At 51.8% G+C, this 26,330-nt stretch overlaps 1 protein-coding gene across 2 annotated transcripts in view; it reads left to right on the forward strand.

Annotated features, from left to right (window-relative positions):
• Window positions 1-26,330, forward strand: part of PACSIN1 (protein kinase C and casein kinase substrate in neurons 1) — a 56,982-nt gene that overhangs the window by 20,740 nt on the left and 9,912 nt on the right. Inside the window, exon 1 of one of the 2 annotated variants that reach the window (XM_060615244.3) lies at window positions 18,641-18,852. The exons of the other annotated variant lie outside the window; for it this stretch is intronic. The gene's annotated coding sequence lies outside the window, so the exon portion shown is untranslated. Of the gene's footprint in view, window positions 1-18,640; window positions 18,853-26,330 lie in introns of those variants that run through there. 2 annotated transcript variants of the gene reach the window in all.

A 26,330-nucleotide genomic window follows, 5' to 3' on the forward strand; every position in this document is an offset into this window, starting at 1 on the left:
GTTTTTTGAGGAACCTCCATACTGTTTTCCAGAGTGGCTGCATCAGTTTGCATTCCCATCTAAAGATTATTTTTAAATGTTTGTTTATTTTTGAGAGAGAGAGACAGAGCACAAGCAAGGGAGGGGCAGAGAGAGAGAGATACAGAATCTGAAGCAGGCTCCAGGCTCTGCCCTGTCAGCACTGAGCCCGTCGCGGGGCTCGAACTCACAAACGGTGAGATCATGACCTGAGCCGAAGTCAGACACGTAACTGACTGAGCCACCCAGGTGCCCCCGGACAGCACTGATTCTTATGTGCAGTCAGGGTGGGAGGCCGCTGCTCCCTGGCAGGTAGGTGGATGTGAGATTTGGGGAGCCTTGGACCACCCCCACCTGACTGTACCTGGTATCCATTCCCTTCTTCAAATCCTGGCAGATGCATTAAAACATTACCAGAAAATAAATGACATCCTCATGAGACTTTGGTTTGTCCAATTTCTTGTAGCCTGAGATCAGCTTTCACCATTTTGGGTGATGGAAAGGAAACAGGTAAGCCGGGCTTATGTGGGGTCTCCTGAGGACACCAGGACGCAGCAACGGTGACTCACTCTGTTTAGCGTTTCACAGTTTCCAAAATGCCTTTTCATCTGAGCTCCTTTGGGACTCACCACAGCCCTCCAGTTAGTGGCAAAGTGAGCCATGACCTCAGTGATGGATCCCAAGTCAAGGACCCCAACTTAACTTCTGCATCTTATTGGCCTATGCCCACCCCCCTTCCTTTAGACAGCAGCTCAGAGCCAGCTCATTAGTGGAGTTTAACCCCTTCTGCCCAGTTCTGCATTCCCCCTGCTTGTTTTATGAGGTCCTCCTGCCTGTTGCCCATTAATGTTCTCTTAGAAGCAGGTAATTCCCAAGGGTCTCCGGGGCTAAGTGCTAATTGGACCAGAGCTTCTCCAACCTTGATGTGCTCTGGAGTCTCCTGGGAACTTTGTTAAAAGATTCAGGGTCAGGAGGTCTGATGGGCCCAAGATTCTGCATTTCTCACAAACTCTCAGGTGATGCCAATGCTTCTGGCCCGTGGACCACACTTTGAGCTGTGAGAAGTTAGACCCCGCCCCAGCTGTGGGCTGTATAGAACGGTCTTTATGATGTGCCTGGCGTCCCCCATGGAGCTCAGGCAGACACTGGTTAGTTACTGCCTGGAATCTTGCCTGAGCGTCAGTTACTACAAGTTCAAGCCTCTCTCTGGTTTTCCCGTTGTGAGACACACTCATCAAGCCATTTGGCTCATTTCAAAGCCTGTTACTCTTGATATGTCTCTGGGGAACATCTCTGTCTCCTCCCTCTTCCTGCTGTCTTCTCTTTCCTCAACACTCCTAATTCCCATCCTCCTCTTGCCCCAAACAGGCAGAATCTCAGCTAGACATTCGGCAGAAAGCTGGCTGAGTAAACTTATTTATACTAAAGTGTGAATGACTCACATCTCTTCCCTTAACTCTTCCAGGGGTTAGTTAGACGTGAAAGAGAAGGAGCTGTTGGTTGTTAGAAAAGTTGACGGTGAGGGAAAGAACAGAAGATACTCAGGAATTCTTTCCTGCACCCCCTAACATTTCCCAAGCTTGGGATTATTATTGAAATCATACGAGAGAACTTTAAAAAATAAAACAAGCCAGGAACACTTGGGTTTTACCCCAGATTAATAGACTCCAGAATCTCCAGAGTGGAAACCAGTAATGTGCATTTTCTTTGAAAGAGATCTCATTACCCATCCAGGTTTAGAAACGACTTCCCTAAATTATACCATGGGTGCAACTCGTGATTCCATTTCTCCTCTGTTTCTAGAGGAGAACTGCTCAGAGGGTCCTTCTGTCTCACCCAGGAAACTGTTGAGTGGGGGAAGAAAATGGGGCCCAGATGGCATGTTCAGGGCTAGCTCCCGCCAGAACTCAGCTGCTTACGGGCCACTCGTCCTCAGTGAGGATGAGCCTCTGTCTCCTCATCTCTGCAATGGGGATGGAGCCAGCCATCTGCAGCCCACCCCTGTGGTTGCAGCTGGGGAGTGGAGATGTGGCAGATTATGCCACGGGGACAAAAGGCAGCCTGGGAGAGGGGGAGGCAGGAGCCAGGGCATGTTGGGGGGCCCAGCACCTGCGCTGAAGCCTGGTCACAATGGCTCAGTGGGAATAATTGCTGTGGTAATTATGAAGATTGCACAGGCAAATGGAGTCCACGTTACGTTCTGCTCCTTTGCAAAGGTCATCTATAATTGCCTGACTTCCTCCCCAGCACGGGTGGGTAGGTGGCTGCGTGGGGGGCCTGTTAGGGGGTCTCTGGGATGCAGGCCCAAGCTGAGGGGGAGGGGGCCTGGGAGCCTCCGAGGTGACCTCTGCCAGCCTGGGGTGGGAGGCAGGCGGATGAGCTCCCAGTGCAGAGCTGTTCTGGCCCCACTTTCAGGAAGACGCCCTGGCTCTCTACTGCTCTGCCCCCTCCTCCAGGAAGACGCCCTGGCTCCCTAACTGCTCTGCCCCCTCCTCCAGGAAGATGCCCTGGCTCCCTAACTGCTCTGCCCCCTCTTCCAGGAAGATGCCCTGGCTCCCTAACTGCTCTGCCCCCTCCTCCAGGAAGATGCCCTGGCTCCCTAACTGCTCTGCCCCCTCCTCCAGGAAGACACCCTGGCTCCCTACTGCACTCTTAGTTGAGCTGGCTGCAGTTTGGGGCACTCGGTGCTTACTGACTCACAGGGAGACTGAGGCCAACGTGGTGATCTGTCCTGCCCATCTGGAAGGCTCAGCCCCAGATGCCCCTCAGCCTGACGCGCTATGGGGCTTACGCACTGTCACCAACCTTCTCTGGCTGTCTTTCTCTACAAAGCGAAGGAGACACAATGGTTTTGGAAGGCCCTTTCCAGGTCTGGGTTGTAGGGATCCAGCATTTGCCCCCAGGTTCTGTGGAAGATTCGTGCACGGCTTTGGAGTCGGACAGAATAGAGTTTCAGTCCTGGCTCCTTCCTGCTGTGTGCTGTTGGGCCGCTGACTTTACCTCTCTGTGCCCCAGTTTCCTCTTTGAAAAAATAGAGATAATAGTGTACATCTCTTAGGGTTGCTGTTGAGATCAAAGGAGATAGTACTGATGAAATATCTAGTTGGCGTTATTGACCACTGCTGCTGTGTCAAGCATGGTTCCAGGGGCTTTGTCTGTCCCAAGTCGCGTGATCCTCCCAGCTGCCCAGTGAGCCAAGTGCTGCTGCTATCCCCAGATTAAAGATGAGGAAACGTAGCAATGGAAAGCACGGGCAGACGGGGCCCCCAGCAGATGTCAGCTGCTCGTACAATTACTTCTGTCCTTCTTGGGAAGCTTCTCCAGCAAGCCTTCCCCATTCGCTCCAGGTGTGCTCGCCTATATGCCTCTGCTGGAGCTCCCCCTCCTATGAACTCCTCTTCTTCTCTGGCCCTCCAGACTGTACCCCAGCCCTGCCCCCAGGCAGCCCTCCCCAGCAGCCAGACTTCTGATTCTGTGGTGTGGACATCCTGGCCCACACTGCCTGGTGCCTTGTTACCATCTAGCTCTGTGGTCTCTCCTGAGTCTACCCACGTTTCCCTGGAGCTGACCCATGGCCGGTTCTCGCTTATCTCCTTAGATGCTCCTGGCATAGCGTGGAAGGTGCCGGAGAACCATGTGTTTGAAAAGTTCCAGGGCCAGAATCTCCCGCGGTCCCCTGAGGCCTGGCGTGAACCCCATTGAATACCTCCGTGGGCCACACCTGTGCTAGAAACTGGGCCGAGAGCGATACAAGATGGCCTGGGACTGAGATTTCAGGGCAGTCAGACAGCGGTTCTCAGCCCAGGATGTGTTTGGGAACCACCTGAGAGGCTTTGTTCTCACTGATGCTTGCCCCCCACCCATGGAGAGTGGTGCATAGAGAGAGGGGTGCAGCCTGGCCTTGAGGAATTTTTTAAGTGTCCTAGGTAAGAAAATTGGATATCCACATGCAAAAGAATGAAGTTCAACCCTTGCCTCATATCATATACAAAAACTCACTCAAACAGATCAATGACCTAAGTGTTAAGAGCTAAAACTCTTAGAAGCAAGCATGAGGCAGGGGGAGTCTTCATGTCAGCGAATTTGGCAATGATTTCTCGGAAATGTACCAAAAGCACAGGCAACAACAAAAAAAACTTTAAGTAAATTGTACTTCATCAGAATTTAAGACTTTTGTGCATCAAAGGATACTATCAAGAAAGTGAAAAGAAAACATACAGAATGGGAGAAAATACTTGCAAATTATATATCTGATATGGGATTAATATTCGAAATATATAAAGAGCTCCTACAACTAGGGGTGCCCGGGTGGCTCAGTCAGTTAAGTGTCTGACTCTTGATTTCAGCTCCGGTCATGATCTCATGGTTCATGAGATTGAGCCCAGAATTGGGTTCTATGCTAACAGTGTGGAGCCTGCTTGGGATTCTTAGTCTCCCTCTCTGCCCCTCCTCCACTTGTGCTCTCTCTCTTTCTCTGAAAATAAATATTGTTTTATAAGTTAAAAAAAGGGGCACCTGGGTGGCTTGGTCGGTTAAGCATCCGACTTCGGCTCAGGTCATGATCTCGCGGTCCGTGAGTTTGAGCCCCGTGTCGGGCTCTGTGCTGACCGCTCAGAACCTGAAGCCTGTTTCAGATTCTGTGTCTCCCTCTCTCTCTGCCCCTCCCTTGTTCATGCTGTCTCTCTCTGTCTCAAAAATAAATAAACGTTAAAAAATAAATAAATAAATAAAAGTTAAAAAAAAAAAACCAACCACCTCCAACTCAAAACAAAGAACCAAGAACCTGGTCAAAAAATAAGCAAAGTGGGGGTGCTTGGGTGGCTCAGTTAAGCTTCAGACTCTGGATCTCAGCTCAGGTTTTGATGTCAGGGTTGTGAGTTCAAGCCCAGAGTTGGGCTCCACTGTGAGCGTGGAGCCTACGGAATAAAATTTAAAATAAAAATAAAAAAAAAAAAAAAAAAAAAACAAGCAAAGGGCTCGATATTTCTTCAAAGATGAAATGCAGGTGGCTAATAGGTACTTGAAAAGATGTTCAACCTCATTAATCATTAGGGAAATGCAAATGAAAACTACAATGAGATACCATTAGGATGGCTATTATTGAAAAAAAAACAAAAACAAAAACCCAGAAAGTAGCAAGTGAGGATGTAGAGAAATTGCAACCCTTCTGCATTGCTGATGGGAATGTAAAATGGTACAGCTGCTGTAGAAAACTGTTTGGCATTTCTTCAAAAAAGTTAAACATAGAATATGATAATTCTACTTCTAAGTATCTACCCAAAAGAAGTGAAAGCGGGAACTCGAACGGATACTGAAACACAACGTTCATAGCTGCGTTGCTCTCAATGGCCCAAAGGTGAAAACAACCCAATGTCCCGTGGTGGGTGACTGCATCAGGAAAATGTGGCATACGCATGACAGTCGAATATTATTCGGCTTTAAAAAAGGAAGGAAATTCTGACACATGCTTCAACATGGATGAGCCTTGAAAACATGCTGAGTGAAAGAAACCAGACACAAAAGAACGCATACTGGGGTGCCCGGGTGGCTCAGTTGGTTAAGCGTCTGAGTTCGGTTCAGGTCATGATCTCGCGGTTCGTGGGCTTGAGCCCCACATCGGGCTCTGTGCTGTCAGTGCCGAGCCCGCTTCAGATTCTCTGTCTTCCCCCTCTCTGTCCCTCCCCTGCTCTCTCTCTCTCTTTCTCTCTCCCAAACATAAACATAAAAAATATATATATTGTGTGACTCCACTTAAAATGAGATTCCTAGATTAGGCAAATTCAGAGGTACCGAAAGTAGAATGCTAATTACCAGGGGCTGGTCGAAGAGGGGGCACGGAGAGTTTATGAATGGGGACGCAGTTTCAGTTTGGGATGATGAAAAAGTTCTAGAGGTAGATTGTATGTAGTGATGGTTGCCCAGCAATGCGAATATACTTAATTGCATACTTACAAATGGGTGCAATGGTAAACTTTATGTTATGTGTATTTCACCACGATTAAAAAAAAAAAAAAGTGTTCCAGGCAATTCTTCTGTGCATCTGGATTGAAAAACACTCTAACGGGGCCAGCAAATTGGCATGAAAGTGATAGTTACAGTTAAATCTTACAGATGCTTTGATCGACATGAGTGTGTATGTGGAAAGAATGGGGACGTCTGTGTAGAAAGGTCATGGGGTCAGGGAAGATTTGTTTCCCGTGAGGCAGGCTGCTGTAAGGATTAGGAGGTCAGTTCTAGGGCCGGACTAGTTGGTTTCAAATCCCCCCTAGCTCGGTGAGTTTTGTGGGGTAACTTGGGCAAGTTACTGCTGTGTATCTCAGTTTCCTCATCTGTAAAATGGGGATAATAATAATGCCTGCCTTAGAGGAAAGCTCTGAGTTTAAACAAGGGAATTCATGTAAAGCATTTAAGGCAATATCTGTCCAATAAATGTTAGCTAATGTCATGGTAATATGATTATACCATAATTTATCAATTTCCCGGACTATGGACATTTAGGTTTTCTTCCTTTTCTGATGTAACAATGGCCAAGGACATTTTTGTGTTTCTTTTCTTGAGCATATGTAAGTTTTTTTCAAGAGCCTATGCCACTAAGTGGAATTTCTAAGTTGTAGGTACGGGCGTGGTCAACTTACGAGACATGGCCAGTGTTCCGTAGTGTTGGGAAGACTGTTAGGGTCTCTCTTGAAAGAATGATTTCACTGTGATTTAAATATGTGGATCCTGTCTTCAGGCGTGTTAGCCCTGTAGATGGTAACAGTTGGGATGCCAATAACAGAAAAACCAACTTGGGGCGCCTGGGTGGCTCAGCTGGTTAAGCGTCCGACTCTTGATTTGGGCTCAGGTCATGATCTTGCGGTTCATGGGTTTGAGCCCCACGTCGGGTTCTGCACGGACAGTGCAGAGCCTGCTTGGGATTCTCTCTCTGGCCCTCTCTCTGCCCCTCCCCCACCCACGCTTGCTCACTCTCTCTCTCAAAATAAAGAAGTAAACTTTAAAAAAAAAAGAAAAGAAAAACCAACTCAAAATGGCTTAAACAGTTGCTTCTGAAGAGTGTGCCATGGGACCCGAGAGTCTCCATTTCTGACAGGCTCTCAGGTAATGCTGATGTTGATGGTTTGTAAACCACACTTGCGGTAGCAAGGGTTCGAAAACTTGGCTACACATTGAAACACCTGGGGAAACTTTTAAAAAATACCGATTCTTGGATCATACATTTAGAGGTTCTGACTTAATTGATGTGGGGTGAATTTTAAAGCTTCCCACGTATTCTAATTGGCAGTAAAGTCTGGGAACTACTGGGGTGCCTGGGTGGCTCAGTTGGTTAGGCGCCTGACTTTGGTTTGGATCATGATCTCACGGTTTGTGAGTTCGAGCCCCGCATTGGGCTCTCTACTGTCAGCACGGAGCCCACTTCAGACCCTCTGTCTCCCTCTCTCTGCCCCTCCCCCGTGCAAGGGCTTGTGGGCACACTCTCGCGCTCTCTCTCAAAAATAAAATAAACATTAAAAGAAAAGTTCAGGAAGTAGTTGCTTAAATTAAAAGAAAAACTTGCTATTTTGCTCACCAGGATCCCCTGAAGACAGCTCCAGCATTAGTTCTGTGACACAACCACCTCCAGGAACAAGCTTTCCATCCTCAGTGGGTAGGTTTGGCCCTCAAACTAGCTCCCCCCGGGAGCACAGAATGGCTGCCACAGCTCCAGACACCTCATGCAGATCCCACAATGTCCAAGAAGACAAGCGACTGTTTCTTCCCAAGTGCCTCTTATCATCGACAAAGAATACTTTCCTGGAAGCTCTTTCTCTCTGGGCTGATTGGCTGGGGGAACAGGAGTGCCACAAATGACTTAAACCAGTGGTTCTCAAAGTAGGGTCCCTGGACCGGGAGGATAAGCATCACCTGGACACTCGATGGAAATACAAGAGGCCCAGCAATCTGTGTTTTATCATATCAAGTCCTTTAGGTGATCCTGATACATGTTCAAGTTTGAGAACCACTGGATTAGAGTTTGTGCGTTAGTCCTGTAGTTCTCATCCTGGGATGATTTTTGCGCCCCCCCCCCCCCCAGGAGGCATTTGACAATGTCTGCAGAGTTTTGGGTTATTATAACTAGGAGTGGGGGTGCTACTGGCATCTAGTGGGTAGAAGCCAGGGATGCTGTCGAACCTCGTATAATGCACAGGACAGCCCCGCAGAGAATTACCAGCCCCAAATGTCAGTAATGCTGAAGTTGAGAAACCCTGCCTTAGCCCATTCAGCCTCTCTTTTGAGTCCTTTGTAATCCAGTGGGGACCCTTGTCAGCAAGGGCGAAGGAGGACTGGCTACCGGCTATCGGTTGGACAACCAACAGTGTCTGCTCCTAAAAATTACTTTCACGATAAATCAGACGGCCCACCACCTTTCCCACTGTCCCCTTGCAGAGCAGGCCTTTAGAAATAGCCCCATGGGGCTTGCAGGGTCAAGGAGGTTTCTATTTGTCAGGATGAGCGAAGGCCCCTGGCTCTTTCCTCTCTGAGGGTGGGGGGAGTCCTAGGGGATGGGTTACGGGTAGGGCTCACACTTGGTGGCTTACTCCAGCCAGATATTATTGGTCATGCAGTTTTACCAGGACCTTAATTATCCTTCTTTAAACAGTACGTGATTTTTTTTAATGTTTATTTTTTTGAAAGAGGGAGACAGAGTATGAGTGGGGGAGGGGCAGAGAGAGGGAGACCCAGAATCCGAAGCAGGCTCGGGATTTAAAATCTTTTAGAAAATGGTTGGATGCATCCCTGAGCGTGATTTTTGCACTGTTTTGGAGCCATTTTTTTTTTAATTTTTTTTTAACGTTTTATTTATTTTTGAGACAGAGAGAGACAGAGCATGAACGGGGGAGGGGCAGAGAGAGGGAGACACAGAATCTGAAACAGCCTCCAGGCTCTGAGCCGTCAGCCCAGAGCCTGACGCGGGGCTCGAACTCACGGACCGTGAGATCGTGACCTGAGCTGAAGTCGGACGCTTAACCCACTGAGCCACCCAGGCGCCCCGGAGCCCTTTTTTAATTAACTAATTTTGTCCAAGAAGTGTGGCTCCATCATTTACATGAGCAGTGGAACGGCCAGAATTTGATGTGTGAAAGCTCTCCTTTGGGGCCCCATCAAATGTGTAATGTTGGACATGTCTGCATTTGTGTGTGTGTGTGTGTGTGTGTGTGTGTGTGTGTGTGTGTTTTAGATTTTACTTTCAAGTAATCTCTCCACCCAGTGTGGGGATCGAACTCACAACCCCGAGATCAAGAGTGTCCTGCTGCACCGACTGAGCCAGCCAGGCGCCCCTGCGTCTGTATCTTTGTTGACACCTTCCGACCCTCTCAGGCTTGGATTTTCTGCAATGATGGGAATGTTCTGTATCTGCACTGTCTCGTATGGCAGCCACGGGTGGCTGTGGAGCGCATGAAATAGGGCTAGTGCAACTGAGGAGTTGATTTTTTTTTATTTTTTTCAGGAATTGTATTTCCAGCTTTATTTAATGCTATTGAACTTAAATTTAGTCAAATGGCACTAATGGCTTCTATAATGGACATCCTTAGACACCCTCCATTTTTCCCAGGGTGCTCGGCAGGGTGCTGGCTTGCGCTGGACCTCGAGAGGCGCTCAGCACCCAGACTGCTTAGAACGAGATGGGCTCTGGCTTAGAGGATGCCCTGTGCAGTCCATTTCAGCTGGAGGCCTCCGAGATTCCAGAGAGGAGCTCGGCTCTTTTGAATATTACCAAAACTGTACCCACAATGGGCATTTCCCAAACTGAGGCAGTCCAGTCCATCCGGGACCTCGGAGTGCTTTGCTTTTGGTGGGGATTTTATCAGTTCAGTGTAGAAATGTTGGTAATGCCATGCCGATCATAAACTCAGGTAATTAATTGAGTAACAAGTGATTTGTTGTCTGGTTTAAAAAAACAAACAAACAAAACTTCTGGGGCACCTGGGTGGCACAGTCAGTTGAGTTGAGTCCGTTGACTCTTGATTTCAGCTCGGGTCGTGACCCCAGGGTTATGGGATCGAGCCCTGCGCTGGGGTCCACGCTGACTGTGGAGCCTGCTTAAGATTCTCGCTATCCCTCTGCCTCTCCCCTGCGTGTGCTTTCTCTCAAAAATGAAATAAAATATTTCTTAGCTCATGCAGTTTGTTTGCTGGACAAAAATCTTTCCAAACGTGGAATTGGGTGAAGAAATATGTAAATGGCCCCCCAGTGACACTTAGGTTAGAGATAGTTAATCTGGTCCACCCCCCTCACTTTGAGAAAGGCAAATCAACACCCAGAGAGGGAGTGACCTGTGTAGGGCCACCTGGCTGGAATGGGGCTGAGTCAGGACTAAAAGCCAGGGTCCCACGCTTTTTGGGGAAGCTGATGTCTGAACAGGGTTCTTGTGACCCAGTGTGTGTGTGTGTGTGTGTGTGTGTCTGCCCTGGGCTGTCTGCACCCCCGAGACAGTGAATGTGTCTGTGACATTCCCTTTGATCAGTGATTGGAAGACATGGAGGTTTAAAAACCTCTTTGATCTTGGAGTTCTAGAATAGGGGTAGGAATAAGATTGGACCAGTTCTTGCAAAGCAGTCACTGGAATGCCTGTGCCCCCATCACAGCGGGGAGCTACCTGGAAAGAAGGTCACAGAAAATGCAAATTTGGGGGCCCCACTGCTGACCTTGCTGTGGCGGTCTGGCACACTGGTGCTCCCTGCCATCACCGTGAACCCCACCTCCTGCTGTGCACATCCTGGTGTAGCACTCTCCCCCGCCATTGACCATTGACTCTGCACTTGCTATGTGACCTGCTGTGGGCAATGAGACGTTGGCCAGCATGAGGGAAGCAGAGGCTTGATAGATAAGATAACTTGAAAGACAAGTTACACGTTGGAATTTGTCCTTTTGGAATGTTTGCTCTTGGAGCCCTGAGCCCTGAGTCCATGTAAGTAGGTCTAAGGTACCCTGCCGGAGAGACCACAGCCTGGGGGGAAAGAGAGGGAGAGGGACCGGGAGTGGCAGGCCAGCTAGCCCAGCCGACTCAGCCGAGGGCCAGTCATGTGAATGGAGAAGCTGTCTCGGGCACTGTAGCCCCAGCGGAGGCCATTGTAGAAGAGATGAATCACCCAGGTGAACCCAGCCAACCCCCAGAATGGCCAAATATAATAAATCATTGTTGCTTTATGTCACTGAATTCTGGGGAGCTTTGTTGTGCAGCCACAGACAACTGAAACCCCCTGCTGGATCAGAATCTCTGTGGGCCATGGCCAGACTCTCCATTTTATCCAAAACTCCAGATGGTTCTTGGGCTTCCTAAAGCCCGAGAACCCCTGGAAGGGGAAAGGGCCTGATTCAAATCACCATGAGCTGTGTGACTTCATACAAATCCCTTCGCTCCTCTCCTTCTCCTTTTCCTTGTGGTGCCCCTTGTGGTACAGACTCCATAGATTCTTGGGGAGGAGGGGTGTTTCTTTAGCCATTTCTCTGAACACTTTTCAGCCCCACATCCTTTCTCCTCTCCTCTTGGGACTCGAACAATATGAATGTTGGCTCTTCTGTTGGGGACCCAGAGGGCCCTGAGGCTCTGTTCTTTTTTTTTTTTTTTTTTTTTTTTTGAGTTTATTTATTTATTTTGGGAGGGGTTGGAGAGAGCAAGTGTGAGTGGAGCAGGTGCAGAGAGAGAGGGAGAGAGAGAATCCCACGTCGGCTCCATGCTTAATGTGGAGCCCAATGCAGGGCTTGAACCCACGAACTGTGAGATCATGACCTGAGCTGAAACCAAGAGTTGGATGCTTAACCAACTGAGCCACCCAGATGTCCTCATTTATTTTTTTATTTTTATTTTTTTTAAGTTTATGTATTTATTTTGAGAAAGAGAGAGAGCATGAGTGGGGTAGGGGCAGAGAGAGAAGGAGAAAGAATTCCAAGCAGGCTCTGCGCTGATGTGGGGCTTGAACCCACAAATTGTGAGATCATGACCTAAGCCGAAATCAAGAGTCTGATGCTCAACCGACTGAGCCACCCAGGTACCCTGCCCATTTTTTAAAAAATACATCCTTTCTCTGTTATGCAGATTGGGTAATTTCTATTGTTTTATCTTCAAGTTCACAGATTCTTTCCTCTCTGTCTCCACTCTGCTGTTGAGTCCATCCAATGACCTTTTGGTCGTAAATTTTCAGTTTGACTCTTCTTTGTATGTTCTATTTCTTTGCCAAGGCTTTCTATTCCTCATTTGTTTCCAGGGTGTTCCTAATTGCTTGTTGAAGCACTTTTGAGACTGCAGCTTTAATTTCCTTGTCAGATAATTCCAGTGTCTGTGCCATCTTGCTGTTGGCCTATGTTGGTTGCCTCTTCTCCTGCCGATTGAGATTTTTCTGGCTCTTGGTACGACAAATGATTTTTCTATTGTATTCTGGACATTGGAGTATTGTTATGAGACACTGGCTCTTATTCAAATCTTCTGCCTTAGCAGGTCTCCTCTGGGACTGCTCCTGCGGATGCCAGGTCAGGGTAGAAGCTCAGCTTCCCTGGAGTGCCTGGCTAGCTCAGTCGGTTACGCGTCCGACTTTGGCCCAGGTCATGAGCTCACTGTTCGTGAGTTCGAGCCCTGCGTCAGGCTCTGTGCTGACAGCTCATCGGAGAAGGCTGCTTCCTCACTTCCGAGCAGGGATGGGAGTTCTGGCTTCCCACCAGACAGACCTCAACTGATACCTCCCTGCCTGGGAAGGCAAAGGTAGCTCATTACTTCTCCCCATGTTGTCTCTATTGACCTGTTACTTCTAGGGATGGTGACAGTCCTCCTGGGCCTCCTAGGTCCCCACCCAGTGTGGAGAGGGTGGGGTACCTTGATACCACTGGGTGGGGATGGAAGTTCCAGCTCCCCACCTGTTCTCTGTAACCACCTGGTGGAGGGGGAATGGGCCCCTGGTTACACCCAGGCACAGCTCCCCACTTGGTCTCTGCCCATGCAGAGGGGATGGGGCTGCAGTTTTTTTCCATGGTGTTTGGCTAGAGCAGGGCATTTATTGTTTTAAAGGTTTTGATTTGCCAGACTGTACCTTTCCTAGTCCTTCCAATAGGGAGGAGAGGCTTTTCTTGGGGCTGTTTTTGTCCACAGTCATTGGTATTTCTGGGTTGCTGATTTCTCCAGCTCCAAATCTGAGATATTTTGGGCAAAAAGAAAACCCAGAGAACTCACTGCTGTGTTGTTCCTTGAGCCCTGAGATCCCTAGTCAGTCCGCCTTCTTCTCTCCCTTTTTAGAGTCTTTGTAGGTTTGTTTTATATATAATGTCCAGGACATTAGCTGTTCTTTCCAAGAGGAACAGGGAGAAGTATATCTACTCCATCTTGCCCAGGAATCAGAAGTCAAGATTTACCTGTTTTCTTTCTTTCTTTCTTTCTTTCCTCTTCTTTCTCTTTCTTTCTTTCTTTCTTTCTTTCTTTCTTTCTTTCTTTCTTCTTTCTTTCAGAGAGAGCAAGCACGAGCACGGGAGGGGCAGGGAGAGAGAGGGGGTGGGAATATTGAGCAGGCTCCACGCTCAGCATGGAGCCTGATCCAGGGCTTGATCTCACGACCGTGCAATCATGACCCGAGCCAAAATCAAGAGTCGGACACTTAACTGACTGAGCCACCCAGGTGCCCCAACATTTACCTGTTCTTGAACTTCATATAAACAGAATCCACTACCTAAATCTTTTTAAGGTTGGCTTCTCTTGCTCAACATGGTGTCTTGAGGTTATCCATGTGGTTGTGGATAGTCAGCTAGTTTTCATTGCTGTATAGGGTTTGGCTGTGTGAACAAGCCCCAGTGTGGAATTTGCTGCATGGAATCCTGTATAGCCACGAAAAAGCAGACCTACCTCTCCTGTATGCAGTAAACCACACAGTTGGCTTACCAATCCTTCTGTAGATGGTATTCGCATTGCTTCCAGTTTGGAGCTATTATGAACAAAGGTGCTTTGAAGACAATTTGCTGTGATGAACAGATATTCTTGGACATGTGTTTTAGCGACCACAGCACTCACTTCTGTTGGGAATAAATATTTCAAAAGCCTCTTAACTGGTCTGCTTCTTCAGCCCTTGCCTCCTTCTACTTTTCCATATACAAGTCACAGCGATCTTTTGAAAACATAAATTGGATCCCTTCTTCCCCTCGCTAAAAAATACCAATGGCTTCGGGGCATCTGGCTGGCTCAGTTGGTGGAGCGTGTGACTTGACCTTGGGGTTGTGGGTTTGAGCCTCATGTTGGGTGTAGAGATTACTTAAAAATAAAATCTTAAAACCAATGGCTTCTCTTCATCTTTAGAATAAGATAGAATCCTTCCCATGTCCTACAAGGCCCTGTAGGATCTAGCCCCTGCCTGCTTCTTTGTTCCGACCTTATTTACTGCCTCTCTCTACCTGCCATTCCTCTGTCTACCCACCCGTTCATCCATCAAAACATCATTCAGTTTGGGGGTGCCTTCAGCGTGCCTAGGTGACTCCCGCTTTTGCCCTTGCTCTTCCCTCTGCCCAAAAGCACTGTTCCTGCAAATCATCACCTCCTCTTCCCCCTTTATTTAAGTGTCTGTTCAAATGTCATCTCTTCAAAGAGGGATTCTAAAATGTCCCCCCATTCATCCTCTGTCTTTACCCACATTATTTTTCTTCTCTTTAAAAAAAATTTTTTTTTTACCATTTATTTATTTTTGAGAGAGACAGAGTGTAAGCAGGGGAGAGGCAGAGAGAGAGGGAGACACAGAATCCGAAGCAGGCTCCAGGCTCTGAGCTGTCAGCACAGAGCCCGACGCGGGGCTCGAACCCACGAACCGTGAGATCACGACCTGAGCCGAAGTCGGACGCTTGGCCAACTGAGCCACCCAAGCGCCCCCACATTATTTTTCTTGACAGCACTGATCACCACTTGAACTGCTGTTGTTTCTTTGTTGCGTGTCTCCCGCTTTGGCGTGAAATGTCCAGGAGGTTAGGGATGTTGTCCGGTTACCTCCTGGGTCCCGCTCCCTAGAGCAGTGCTGGGCATAGTAGGTACTCGGGAACTATTTTGGGATTTGTTCAGACACGCCTCAGCTCAGATGGGAGGGCAAGTCCCTTAACTCGTCCTTCCCCCACTCTAGTCTCCTGGGATCTCGTGACAATGCAGATTCTGATTCAGGAGGTCTGGGGTGGGACCTGAGATTCTGCATTTTCCTCCCAGCTCCCAGGTGATGCCCAAGCTGCTGGTCCTGGGATTCAGGTGTCGAATAGCCAGGGCTTCATAGCTCTGAGCCTCCGTTTCCACATCTGTAAAATGGCTCATTGTGAAAAACAAGTGAAGCACTGTGCATGGTGCCTGGACTTAGGAGGTGCTCGGTACATATCTCCTGCTTTTCCTCTCGATGCCTTTCTGCGTCTGAGACTTGAAGTTGCCTCCGTTTGCTCTTTCCCCATCCCTACAGTTTAGCCCCCTACACAGACCCTGGTGGAATTTTCTGAGCTGGCCAGCCCTGCCTGTCATGGGCAGGGGTTTGGGGAGGATTCTGGCATTTGGACAGTCGTGAGAACATTATGCAAATGAGATGCAAAGCAGCAGCTAATGAACCCTGATTGCATTGGCCCTGGCACTGGGGAACTGTAGGATAACTGTGCTGGGCTGGGAAGGGGGGGTAGTGAATGTTTTCTGGGTTGGACGAGGAGGTAGTGACAGAAGGGGTCAGCTTCTCCTGGGTTGCCCGAGGCCCCCTCCTCCTATATTGACTGGTCCGCCTGTGGGACTGGAACCTGGTTAAGGTCCAGGAATAGGGCTGAGGACAGGCATGGTGTGTGTGTGTGTGTGTGTTGTGTGGTGCGGGGGTGTCCCTGAGCCCGCCTGAGACCTGCAGGTGGGAGACTACAGGGCTGCACGCTGGTGGCTTGGGGGCCCTCTCAGTAGCAGAGGAGACTAGATCAGGCTGACAGTGGGAGTGAGTGCTCTGTAGGCTGGGCACAGAGGGGGCGACAGGGGTCAGCTCCTCCCACAGAGCCTGTATGAACATGGGAGGGCAGAACTCGGAGTCTGCCAGGCAGTAGGTGGGCTGGATCAGGCTCAGGAGGGGTGGAGGTGGGGGGCAGCTATCTTTGGAAACCTGGGATGGAGCTGGCTCTTTAGGAGAAAGATGATCCGGGGCTGGGGGACTGGCAGGTGGGCAGGGGGCTCTGCTTACAATGCCTGGGAACTCAATCCCTCCTCGCCCTCAGCTGAGGTCTCCCCACTGTCTTCAGGGAGCCCCAGCTCTCAGGTGCCAGGCATCCCCACCCTCTGGCCCGGGCCTTGACTTGACCCTCTGCTGAGGACCTCTAGGCCTGTGGACAAGTGTCAGGCTTCTCGCTCAAGGATGGTCAGTCCCCTCTGACCTGGAAGTCCCCTCTGAGGTGATTTAGGGGAGGGGGGGCGGTCTTCACTCATGCTTCTTGACTGGCCCTTCAAATGCATATAGTGACCGTGTCCTGCCTTTGATCTAAGGACGAGAAGCATACTTGGTTATGAAACTTCCAGAAAATGGGTCGCTGTTGCCATGTGTCCTAATCAGATCTTAATGGAACCAATGCCGAGCGTTGGAAAAGCTTGGCAAAGCAGTGGGTTCGAATCCCAGCCCAGGGATTTACTGGCTCTGTTACTGGCTTGGGCAGACTGCTCAGCCTCTAAAGCCTCTGTTTCCTCGTCAGTTCTGCGCCCTCACCTGCAGGGCTGCTGTGACAGCCAGAGGCGCTGCAGGAGAGCAGGAGTTAGCACATCCACGAGCTCCGTACCCTCGAGGGCAGGGACTCTGTTTTGCCCACGGCTGTGTCCCGGCACCTAGAACGATCCCTGGTACACGGTGGGTGCCTAGTAAGTATCTGCTGAATGAAGGAGATTCCCTATCTCATCTGTTCCCATGATGATTTCCCCCTTCGCAGTTGACAGCTCTGATATCTGGATGTGCCATATAGCTCATAGCCTTGGTTTAGCTGGCGTCAGTCTCATCACTGAAGGGATCTTGCGTGGGATGAAATGTGGAAGAGGCTATTACTATTATTGTTAATGTTAACAGTTTTTTGCTTGATTTTTGGTTGGCTTCTGGGTCTTTCTGATTGCATCTGCCTTCTCTGGGCTGCGTGGGGTCCCTGAGAAGCACCCTGGGGCACCGGGGCTGCACTGATCCTTGCCAGGGTCCTTCTGAGGTGGTGCTGGGCTGGAGACAGTGCATCCCATGGGGGCACGCTGTGCGTCCTGGGCCCCAGTCCCCACTTGATGTCCTCACCTCGCCTCCACCAGATGCCGTCCCTCCTGGGGGGCTGACAGGGTTCTCTGAGCCTGGAATCCCCTCTGAGGAGGAAGGGCCCATTTTACTGGATCTGTCATAATTCCCAAGTCCCAGGACCTGGCTGGGGGATGGGTGGGGATATCTGTGAGCCTCCTAGGCAGAGGAGCCTCTAGGTGGGATTTAGTGTGGATCAGGCAGGGGACTTTATGAGGGAGGGGGTCGCCGGAGGGTGGGTCCTATGTCTACCCCCACCCCAGGCCCCTCCTGCAGCAGGGCTGAGACAAGGTGGGCAGATTAGTGTCTGATCTCTAGAGGGCAAGTGCAGAGCAGAAAGGTCCTCTCCTAGAAGTTGATTCTGGTTCAGTCTCCTGGTTGGGGCACATGCTTGTGTCACCGATCCCCTCCCATGGGGCTAGGGGCTCGTGTATGCATCTGTTGCTTTTGTGTAGAAAGGGTTTATGTGTTGCATGTTCCGGATCCATGTAGATGTGCATACATGTGTCCTAAAGATGTGTAAATGCTGGCATTACTCTTACCGTGTCTGTTCCCTCTGCACATACAGGTAGATGCACAGACTTGTGGAGATGCGTGTAGGCAAATACATGTAATGGGAGTTTGTATTTATAAGTGTGTTGTTGGGGTGCTCATTTGTGTAGACACACATCGGAGCATGGAGATCACATGCATGTAGCGCGAGCCTCGCTGTTTGCTCTGAGGGGTGGGTGATAGCTGTGGCCCGTGGGAGTTGGAATCACAAGGCCTCACTGCCAATAACCAGCCCAGGAGCCTTAGATGCTCAGACAGGTTGTTTTACTACCGTGGGCCTCAGTTTCCCATCTGTAAAATGGGTATGGATTCTCAGAGGATGAGACTGTAGACAAGCATCTCATACTCGGCCTGACCCAGAAAAGGCTCAAAATAAAATTGCGAGGGATGATTGGGTGAGAATAAATGATCAAGTAAACAAATGTTTACAGAGCAGCAGGCAGTGAAGTTTAAGGACGTGAGGCAAGGGCAAGGGCAGGTGCCGCTTGCAGTGTCTCGAAGGGATGTTGGGAGGGAGGGTCTTGGGGAGAAAGAGAGGAGAGGGGCTGGAACAGGGTCCCCCACACAGTCAAGGGTGGCCTGGAGAGCCCCTGTGCTCACTGGCATCTCCAAGGTGAAGTGTGTGCGCCCCGCCCGGGTTGATGTCCTCTCGAAGAAGCAAGCGTGGAAGGCGGGCGTCCCCTGGTGTCTGGGAGGGAGGGAGGCTGTGCGGCATTGCCTGGTTGCCATAGAAACGAGCAGAAGGAGGTGGGTGGCTGGAGAAGGAGGCGGGTCGGGAGGAGGGAGGGGAGGAGGCAGCGATGGGGGGCGGGGAGCTGGCTTCTGCAGTTCTGGCTCTGCTGCCTTCCTGAGCCAGCGGTGGAGGGAACCCGAGAGGACCGAGCCCCCGGCCCGGGCACCAGGTCCCCTCCCTGCCCGCCACCACGGAGAAGGAGGAGGACAGCCAGCCCCTCCAGCCCTGGCCTGGCCCAGCGGGGGCAGTGAGCTCCTACCTGCCCCTGGCTTGGTGCCCAGACAGGCCCAGGTAGGCATCCCCGATGGGGACAGCTGGAAGAGGCTGCATGGAGAGTGCCCCCCCACCCCCACCCCCAGCTGCCCCTGCCTTCCTACCAGCCGCACCTGGCAGGAGGCATACAGGCAGAGCCAGTGGACCTGGGTGGGAGCAGCCTGGATCCTGGGAGGCCCTCTTCAGAATCAGGATCCTCCTCAACAGGAGGACCGTCCCCACTGCCGCCTTCCTCCTCTGCCCCTCTGTCCCTCTCTCCACCACCGCCACAGGTCCAGACTGTAGAAATGTTCCCCTCTCTGGGGGAAGTGGGCTGAGGGGGGCTGGAGCTTCCGGGGACCCACAGTGCTCCCCCCTCCCCAGGCTGAGGCTAGAGAGGTAAGAATGCCCTCTGGCCCCACTCAGGGCACTGCTAGGCCCTGGCCATTTGGGAACAGCGTACCCACATCCCACCCTCCACACCAGCTGCCTCTGTGCCGGCCCCAGATGATCTCAGGCGTTGGGCTCAGAGCCCCCTGCTCAGACAAGAGGCATGTTTCTCCTTCTCCCCCAAGCTCGGGCCTTTTCCTTCCTTGTTCTCCCTGCAGACCTAGCTCCCTAGATCTCCCAAGGGACCCTTGTGCCATCCTCAGCAAGCCCAGGGTCTCCATGTTGGGGGATCGGGTGGGGGTGCCTGTGGCTCTCCCTCCCCCCCACTCTGTCCCTCTGCTGCATTGCTCCTGGGGACAGACTCAGCTGCTGCTGGGGAGCTCGGGCACTGCGGAGGAACCTCTGCCCGGTGCTCAGGAGGGGGCGGGGCTGGGGCCCAGGGAGGACCTGGGCCGCACTCTAACATCTGGGCACTGAAAGGACAGGGCAGGGCCTGCGCCAGTGCAGTGGGTGAGTGGCACCCGGTCCAGGTTTGCCCGGGGATAGAGCTGAAGGGCCTCGGATGCCATGGGGAAGAGATCCTAGCCTGAGAAGGGCAGGGGACTGGTGTGTGTGACCCTGGGTCCGCCTCCTTCCCCAGCACACCCTGAGAGCTTGGCCGGGTCCTTTGCTGGGACCACATTATGGGGCTCCCCATTTCCCTGGGCCCCTGGGGGTCAGAGTAGCTCGTGCAGGGGCCGAGAAGGGATCCTTGGGCCTGTGACGGGGTGGGGAATACTCACCAAGAAGCTGACATGGCTCGTTCATTTCTGCAAACATTAGTTGCACCTGCTGAATGCTAGGCACAGGGGGCTTCTGCTTTGGGGTGAAGGGCCTGGGAGTGAGAAGGCCAGACAAGGTGGGGAATGTACATCTCCCCTGGAGCCAGCAGCCAAGTAACCTGGATATACTGTCTCAGTCTGCTCCCAGGTGCTCTGAACCCCACCACCCCTTCTGCTCATCTCTCTCCTTTGGGGGGAGCTAGAGACCCTCCCTCCCCACCAGGGCCTGGGACAGGCATCTGTCCTGCCTTACCTTCTACAGCTGGGCCGGCCTCCATCCCAGCCAGAACAGGGGGACTGGTGAGGCCTGGAAGGAGCTGTCCCTTCCCCCAGGCCATCCACACCTGGCCCTGCCCTCTGGGAGGCCACGGATGCAGAAGGCTCAGGACAGGACCGACCCTCTCAGAGGAGCCGAGTGTGGGATGACCGGTCTCAAGGAGAGAGAGGTACCCAGAACAGCAAGGGCAGGGGCCTGCTCATCAGCAGCCTTAGCTCCTGCCTCCTCACCTGTGGGGTTTCCGTTTGGGCTCCCCAGGAAGCTGACCCTGAGATAAGGATACCATGAGAGAGGCTCCTTTGAGAGGTGGTCTTTGGAAAGACTGCGAATGTGTAGGCGAGACAGGGAGCCAGTTCTCACTGTGGATAACTAGGGCTCAATCCCACTGGGGACCTCTGGAGCCACTGGAGGACCCACCCTAGGCTTAGCCCACGGGGAGGGTGGAGGGCTGGAGCGTGTATACACCATCTCCCCTCCCCCCACCACCCCACCATCGCTTGAGGGCTGCTCCTGCCCCCTCATACCCTGCCTAACTTTTCTCTTAACTGTTGTCACCACCTAGCGAGCAAGGAGACACCTCCCTGTGGAGCCTGCTGCGTGACACCAGCACTGGAACAGTCCTAGAGGCTCCCTGGAGATGGACAGGCCGAATGAGATGCTTCCTCCTCTTTGCCTGCAGCGGGGCAGGGGGTGTGGTGCAGGGTGGTGACTGCCTTTAGGGATGAGTTTCTGGAGGAGAGAGAGGGGGTCTGGGGCTGGAGGAAGAAGGAGAGGGTAGAGAGGGTAAAGGCCAAAGGTTGGAGTCGAGGGAGGAGGGGAGGAGAGGCCAGCCACCGTGGCCTGTTGGCTTTAACCATTTTCTGGCTAGGACGAGCCTACCTGGTCCCTCTGCCCTGGGTCTCTCTGGGGCCCTCCAGCCTCAACTGAGACCCAAGCTCTGTCTCCTCTGGTTTCCTGCTTTGTGCTTCCAGCCTCTTCTTTCCTCCCTACCACCTTACCATAGAGGAGATGGAAGTTGGGGGGGGGGGGGGGCAGGATTTTACACCCAAAGAGAAAGCAAGAGGAAGCCAGGCCTGGGGTCTCCTTTTCACAGGTCACCTGGAGACCTGGGGGTCCCAGGTGAGTCACAGAAGGGTCTTGGAAGGATGTCTTAGCTCAGGTTGCCATAACAAAATACCATAGACTGGTTGGGGGGGGGGGGCGGAGCTTAAACAATGGGTATCTATTTCTCATAGTTCCAGAGGCCAGAAGTCCAAGGTCAAGGTACTGGCCTATTGGGTTCCTGGTGAGCCTTTCTTCCTGGTTTGCAGCTGGCTGCCTTCTCGCAGTGTCCCCCCATGGACTCTCCTCAGTGCGGGCATGTAGGGAGAAAGCGGATCTCTCTTTTCTTCTTATAAGGACACCAATCTTATTAGATCGGGATCCCACTGTTAATGACATTATTTAACCTTAATCACCTCCTCAAAACCCTATCTCTAAACACAGTCACATTGGGGAGGAGGGTAAAATATTAACATTTGGATTTGGTGGGGACACAAGTCAGTCTTCAGGAAAGGTCTACGGGGGTGTTAGCCCACAGAGAGGAGAAGGGGGTGCGAAGTCATCCAGGTTGCTGAGGGTCTCCTGCTTTGGAAGAAGCATAGGCAGTAATACCTGTGACAATAATGCTTCTTGCACAATAACCCCATGGGGTAGCTGGTATCATCACCTTCATTTTGCCGATGGGGAAACTGAGGCACAGAACGTGTAAGCAACTTACCGAGGTCGCACAGCCAGCAAGTGGCAAAGCCGGGTTTTGAACTCGGTTGTTCTGTCTGGCCCCACAGGCAGCGCTCTCAACCACCGTGCTAATATAGCAGGATTTCCTCTATGCATCGGGAGAGAACCAGCAAGTTGCGCTTCCTGGCAGGGTGTGACCAAGAACTGCACCAGGGTGTAGGGGTGAGATAGGGGAGGGCTGGGGTATTCAGGGACGGCTTCTTGGAGGGGGTGGGGCTGAGTTGGCCCTTGGGGGAAGCAGGGTTATTTTGGTCTGGGGAGTGATGAGCGATAGGACAGCTGCACCCTAGGGCAGGAGGGAAGGTGTGAGCCAAGCGGCAGAAACTGGAGTGAGGAAGGGGGTATGCATCACAGGGAGGAGGAGGAGAAGGACAGCACGATACAGCTGACCCTGAGCCCTCCTGCTGCAGCTGAAACCCCAGGAGAGGCTGGCAAGAGTCCCGGTGTGGCCCCAGGTCAGGCACGGTGAGCCCCCGTCTATCTCAGGCTATCAGGCTAACGTGAGGAACGGGGCTTCGGTCGGGAATGTTCGCTCATGGGGCCTGAGACCCACCCTGGGTGAGGGGGAGGCGGCTCTGGCTTCCCATGGCCCCGCCCAGGTTTGAGCTGAGCCACTCCCTTGGGAGAATGTCTTGGGGGGGGGGGGCCGGGTTGACACCCACGGAGTGCTGCTCTGCCCCGGGACAGCTGGTGGTGGGGGCGGGGAGGGCAGGGGAAGGACTCATCCCCGGGTCTGGATCTGACTCTGTCCTCCCTGCTGTGAGACCTTGGACAGGTCATTTCACCTCTCCGAGTCTCAGAGAAGGCAGGGGAGTCACTGCCCATCTCCGTGGGCTGTGGTGAGGATGGGGGCTGGGGGATACAGTGCACGAAGAGGCTGGCACATAGCAGGTACTCAATAATGGTGTCATTATTGATATACAGGGAGAGTGAAGAGAGGGATAATGGAACAGCCTCTTCTTTTTAAAAAAAATTTTTTTAATGTTTATTTATTTTTGAGAGACAGAGACAGAGTATGAGTGGGGGAGGGGCAGAGAGTGAGAGAAAGACACAGAATCTGAAGAAGCTCCAGGCTCTGAGCTGTCAGCACAGAGCCTGATGCGGGGTTCGAACTCACAAGCCCTGAGATCATGACCTGAGCCGAAGTCGGATGCTTGACTAACTGACTGAGCGCCCCTGGAACAGCCTCTTCTGTCTGTGGACTGTGGCTCCCTGAGGAGGGAGTGCACCACCCTGAGGGCAGAATCGTCATAGGGGATCAGGGAGGAAGAGACTCTGGAATTGGACCCTGAGGGTTGGCCTAGAGGACAGGAAGGGGATACCAGGAGAAGCACAGGGCCTGGAACAGAGGACAGGTGGGATCTGGGAGCCCTCCTGTTGTGAGAGTCTGGCTTTTGGTTGTGTCACCATCATTATCAACATATACTGAGCACCTACTGTATGCAGGGGACTATGTTTGGCTCTGAGGTACAGAATTCAGTGTTTCTGCCATTTAAGGAATGAATAGAATGTGCTTTCATTCATTCGACAGAAACATACTGTGCACTTAACTATGTGTCAGGCACTGCTCTGGATGCTGGAAATACAGCAGAGAACCAGACAGGCAAAAACCACTGATCTTAGCAAGCCGATGTTACAGTGAGAGAAGAAGACACAAATATGATGAATGCTGTAATGTTGGGAGCCTGGCATATGGTAACATGTGCTGTGGAGAAAGAACAATAAAGAGAGGAAAGAGAGGAGAATGCTGGAGGGTGGGAAAGAGTGTCAAGTTAGATAAGGGAAGGTCATGACATTTGAGCAGACCTGGAAATCTGTGTGTGGGGGGGTGGCATTCCTAGCAAGTGCAAAGGCCCTGGGGTTAGAACAGCAAGGAGGTTGATGGAGCAGGAGGAGTTGCAGGGCCTCCTGGGAAGGAATTAGACTTTTACTTGGAGGAAATGGGGAGTCACAAGAGGATTCTGAGAAGGGCAGTAGTGGGATCTGACCTAGGTATTAGCAGCGTCCCCCTGGCTGCTGTAGCAGGGAACAGACTGGAGTGGGAGCGGAGGTGAGGGACACAAAGTCAGAGGCAGGAAGGCCAGTGAAGAGGCCACTGGGGACAGTGATGAGGGTGGGACCAGGGTGGTTGAGAGCAGAGGATCTGCTGATGGGTTGGCTGGTGGTCGGAAGTGAAAAGGGCTAGGGTGACTTCAAGGCCTGTGACTGTCAGTAACTCGCAATGTAGGAATCCACATGCCGCCTTTGGCCACAGCAGGCCTGCCCTCTCTGGGCTTATGCTCTTAATTCCTCTGTCCCTTATTCAAGCCAGGGGCAGACAGAACATGACCGAGGCCCCCACCCTCCAGGGTCTTTTAAAGGCAGCTGGGGCCTGAGGAGGGACCCCTTTCACCCTGGGGCTCCTCTCTCCCTAGAGGAAAGGTCAAGGCCAACATGAAAACTTCACACTTCCATAATGGTCTATATGTTTCAATAAGCACTTACTACCGTTTTATCACTTGAGTGTCACATGAGACTCGAGTATTGTTTTCCCATCATGTGAGTTAGAAAAACAGACCTCGTGACAGGACTCGACTGAGATCCCCCTGGTAAGTGGTAGGGCTGGAGCAGAGGCCGTGCCCCCTGTTCAGCATGCTGAGGGCTACACCATCTTTGTGGGGTAGAAAGACCCGGCCCCTTCCCTGGCTCTACAACAGCAGCCTCCCTCCCTCCCCGTGGGACTACCGCCCCCTCTCCAGCAATGGTGACAAATCAGTAATGAGAGTCTTTCAGCTCCGTCCCAGCCTCTGGGCTCTCTCTGAAACGTGGGGCCATAGTAGCACCTGCCGTCTAGGGTTGCTGGCAGGATTTGATGAGTTAAGACACATGAATGGTCCTTGGCACCAAGTATGTGCTCCATAAATGCCAGTTATTATTATCAATGATAAAGGGCTTGCAGGGCCACGATAGCTTTACAGCCACTGGGGAGAAAAGTCAGACGGGCATCGTGCCCATTTGGTGGGTACTTCTAAGAGCATATCACGCTTGCCCACGGGCACAACAGATGCCAGCCACACCGGCTTCCTGACTCGAGGAGATGCACCGTTTTCAGTGATGGCAGCTACTGATATTATCCTCATTTCCCAGCAGGCCCAACAAAGTCACGTGAATTGCCTAGGGTCACACAGCAGTTTGGTGACAGAGCAGGGACCCCAAGGCTAGAGCTATTTCTGTTATATGTGCCACCTCAGCTGGGACCCCGGAGACCCGTGACTTGCCTGCACTGAGGGAGGGACCCCAGCAAGTCCTCCCCGCTCCCCCCAGGGTCTGGACAAAGTGGAGATTGGTCTCCACCATTGTGTATTCCCATCTAGCCTGACACACCGGGTCTTAGCTGTACTGTCCCCTTGCTCTGTATTTCCAGCGCCCTCTGGGTCCTGGCTTTCAGATCCCTCAGCTCTCCTCCTCGACAGGGGCCGGAAGGTTTTTTTTTAAAAAAAAGTGCAATTTATGCACACGAGGCAAAATTTAAAAGGCATAAAGGACCGACTGAAAAATCTCCTTCCCATCATGTCCCCCAGCCACCCAGTTCCGCGAAGGCAGCCACCACTACCAGCTTTCCAGAAGTGTTCCTTGCATATGTATTTCCTCCTATACAAATGGAAGCATCTGCAGGCTCACTGTTCTGCACCCTTCTTGGTTTGTTGCAGTGCCACAGCTTGGGAAGGGTTCCCTGGCACGCCTGCACCATCATTTACTTACGCAGTCCCCTGGACGAGCATCTGGGATGTGTCCAGCCTTTGGCTTTTACAAGTAGGGCTGCAGCACATGAAATTAGGCGTCATCAGTTTGCCCCGTTGGCTGGAAGGTGACTTCCTGGGAGCAGCATTGCGGGGTGAGGGAGGTGTGCCTCTGGAGTGGGGAGAGGAGACGCCGTCACACCCCCCCATCTCCTAGTCAAGGCTAATCAAGTCACCTCCCCACTTCCTGGGGTGGACTCTCATGCAGACACGCCTGCACCCTCACCCCCTGCTCCCACCGCCGCCCTGCTGATGGCTGTGCTTTATCTGGATCCTGAAGAGCATAGTTCTGTATGACTTTACGGGTTCTAGGTGGGGCTCTGGCCCCAGGGATACTTACCTAACCTGGCTGAGAGTCCTTCATTAAATATCCCTGCCTTTTGCTTTCCCATGTCTACATGCAGTGCTCTTCGTGAAGGGAGTACTGCTTTGTAACTGAACAGTGCCCAATTCAGAAGGAAAAAAAATTCA

This window comes from Panthera onca, chromosome B2, assembly GCF_046562875.1.
Source record: "Panthera onca isolate mPanOnc1 chromosome B2, mPanOnc1 haplotype 2, whole genome shotgun sequence".
Taxonomy (NCBI): Eukaryota; Metazoa; Chordata; class Mammalia; order Carnivora; family Felidae; genus Panthera; species Panthera onca.